Here is a 3,439-nt window from a genome sequence, read left to right as displayed (position 1 = left end):
GAAATGGATGTGGGACCACTTTTCTGGTAATGAGCCACTGCAGACTGTTGCCACAAAGCGGCGTGAGCTGGGTACGTAACACGCTCGGTGAAATGTCCGGACAGCTTGCAATTCGCGTAACGAGTGTGGATGAAACGTTTGTGTTGACGAAACGTGCGACAGACCAGCGGGATCAATACCAACTGCAACACCTGTGCTCCGTGAAAGTGCACGTCTACGCCGGAACAATTTTGGAAGCAGCACAGCATCACCTAAAACATGGCACAGGAACTACCAGCTTGAAGGCAGCTCTTCGGTGCGCCGCACACCTGTGCTCCGTGAAAGTGCACTTCTACGCCGGAACAATTTGTAAGCAGCACAGCATCATTCAGCACGGCACGGGAACTACCAGCTTCAAGGCAGTCTTCCGGTGCGCCGCACAACCGAAGTGAGCCCTCGGTCATTTGATCGAAGCTGCACCGCGATTGCACACCGCCAAGCACGACTCAGGCAATTTCCGTCGCTAAACTGTGTATCCAAATATGCACACGCTTCACTGCAAACCTCGAAGATTCCGATGGTCAACGAGAGCACAGAAACGTCGCCTTAAATTTTATCCTAGCGGTATCCGAATCAATCCGAGGTCCGAGCAACGTAGGTCAGATTGTCTCTTCCGTGGCAATATCCCGGTCGGTCACCAGCGAAATGCACACCGTTTCTCCGTATTTTCACGTTATACCTACGTCAAACACCACGCTGAACTCTGAACTCGCTTTCGACCGGCCTCATATGACGGCTTCCGCGTCTGAAATCAACTCGCCGAGACGAACGACAACCAACAAAGCATCCGACAAGCTCCGGCCCAGCTGGGGCCAGCCGCTCCATGGGCGCTGCCATCTTTTCTGTGACGTCACGTATTTGGTTTGGTCATGTGACGTGTGGTCAAATTTGCGTACAATGGCAGCCTCCTTATGGGGGTCACTTTCGAGTGCAGACCGGAACCCCGGTTTATCGCTCTAAGCCCCTCTACCTCGTTGATGCTACTGGCTATACCCTTTGTATCGGGCGGTAGCTTGCGCCACCTAGCCTACGTCTAATAAAGAAAAACATTTGATTCCCCCGCCCTTCTAAGCCAATTTTCTCCCCCCCCCCCCCCCCCGCCCCCTTACTATCACCAGGTAGTGCGGGATATCACCAGGCTGACCTTTGGGGGATCGGGCAAAAAAACTAAAAACATCACCCCCCCGCCTCTTCCCCCTGGCGAGGGAGTCGCCAATTTTCCTCTGGTCAAACCTTGTCGGCGTTACCCCTGCACCCAACCCACTGGGGGACAGGGTTGAGACTTTGGGCCTGAGCCACGCGGGAGGGAGTCCCAATTTTCCTCTGTCTCGCCTGTCCTTAGCTGTGCTAGTTAGTTGTGCATCATTCAATTTTCCCTAGATAATTTCCACCAATCTTCTAACCGCCTATTTGTTATTGTGATCCTCTTCTCCTCCGTCCTTCCATCGTCGCCAGCAAAGCCCGGGGCCCCGGCCAAACCCGTTACACCCTCAGGAGGGGCAGGACGAAGCCTCGTGCACCTTAAAGCTAGGTGCTCAAGTGTCTCACTCTCATCATGGCATGCAGCGCATAATGTGCCTATCTCCTGAAATTTAGCCCTATACGTCCTCGTCCTCAAAACTCCCGTTCTCGCCTCGAAAAGTAAAGAACTTCCCAGCGAGTTGTCAAACACATTTTCCTTTCGTATGTCCTGTTTTTGTGACCTGTACACCGTTAGAGTCGATTTTTCCTGCATTCTTCCCTCCCACATTTTCCTCTCTACCTCTTTCACTCCCTTCTTCACTGAAGTAGTCTGCTCAGCCCCATCATTAGTGAGTAGGTATTTAAATGTAAGCTTTCGGGTTCGGTTTGTCCATTTTGTGTTTATGCTTTTCATGTATAAATACTTGTACACCTTACGTGCCCATCTCGTATCACCTATTTCAGTCAACCTTTGTTCAAATTTCAACTTACTGATTGCTTCCCTGCTCTCAAAAGACGACCAGCCCATGCCCCCTGCACTCCCTTATTTGGTGTGTTTCCATGTGCTCCCAGTGCCAATCTGCCTACGCTTCTTTGCCGAATTCCTAATCCTGATTGAACCTCTGATTTCATGCAGAGCACCCCATTGCCAAAAGACAGTCCAGGTACCATCACTCCTTTCCATATACCCCTGACCACTTCATATCTATTATAGTTCCATAGTGCCTTGAGCTTCATAATAGATGAATTTCTTTTCCCTTTTCTAATTATATTCTCCTCATGTTCTTCTAGATATTTCTTTCCCTCATTGAACCAGACTCCCAGATATTTGTATTTTTCTACATGGTCTATTAAAATGTCTTGTATCCGCAGGGGTCCCCTCTTTTCATCATTAAACACTATTACTCCAGATTTGTCGCTACTAAAGCTCATGCCCAAGATGTCCCCTTCCTCTCCACATATGCCGGCTAGTTCCTGTAACATATCCTAGTTATCTGCCATAAGTAATATGTCGTCCGCATACATCAGTCCTGGTATTACCTGTCTTACCTTTCTCCCTCCTTCCATATAACTCACATCAAAACCTGAGTTGCTCTGCTATAATTTCTTTTCCATTTCCTCGAGATATATCATGAAGAGCAGAGGCGACAGTGGACAACCTTGCCGGAGCCCTCTTTTTGTTGCTGCGGGTTGTGTAATTTCTGCTTCCCATGTTATAACTACACTGTTAGCAAGTGCCGTGTATTTGGTGAATATTTGGGGTGAAAAACACGCTATTTACACAAATTACCATAAATTTACACGATGTGTAACGGATAATACGTTCAGATATCATGCGAGGTTGTAAAAAACGTGTTTTGGTTCGGTCATACACGCATAACCGTGTAGCCGACCTCGATAACACGCATCGCCTCCGGCGACGACCGCGGCATTGCCGGCTATCGAAGCACCGGAATGCCTGGGGACACACTTAGAAAGGACCGTCGAGACAAATGCCGCGGAAAGAAACATGTCTCAGAAACAGATATGCACCAAAAGCAATTACGCCATGTCGCGGGACGTTGGCGAAACCCGCGCTTACCGTGGCTCGCCGCCATTTTCTGGTCGATGGCAATGCGGCTTCCCTCATGTCGCCCATGTTTGCATTTAGTTTAGGGCTCTTGATAATAGTTTCTTACACACCGCAAATAAAGTCATGGGTCCAATTATTCGTTCAAAACAGTTAAAATGGATATAAAAAGCGTGTCTTCGATGTGAACACGTGACATTGCAGTTGGTTTCGTTTTTGCTTCAACCTTCAACTGCTTCAACTGCAAGCGATCTGGCCGATCTGGCCATGGCGCAAGCGCAACGTCGATGTACGGTGGAAGCAAGAGCCGGTTGGTTTTCGTTCTTTTTGTTTGACCGGAGAAATTTCTGGCAGCCGCTATTGTTTTGG

The sequence above is a fragment of the Ixodes scapularis genome, unplaced genomic scaffold (assembly GCF_016920785.2).
Source record: "Ixodes scapularis isolate PalLabHiFi unplaced genomic scaffold, ASM1692078v2 PGA_scaffold2__306_contigs__length_199485367, whole genome shotgun sequence".
Lineage (NCBI taxonomy): Eukaryota > Metazoa > Arthropoda > Arachnida > Ixodida > Ixodidae > Ixodes > Ixodes scapularis.
Note: the sequence above shows the minus strand (reverse complement) of the source record.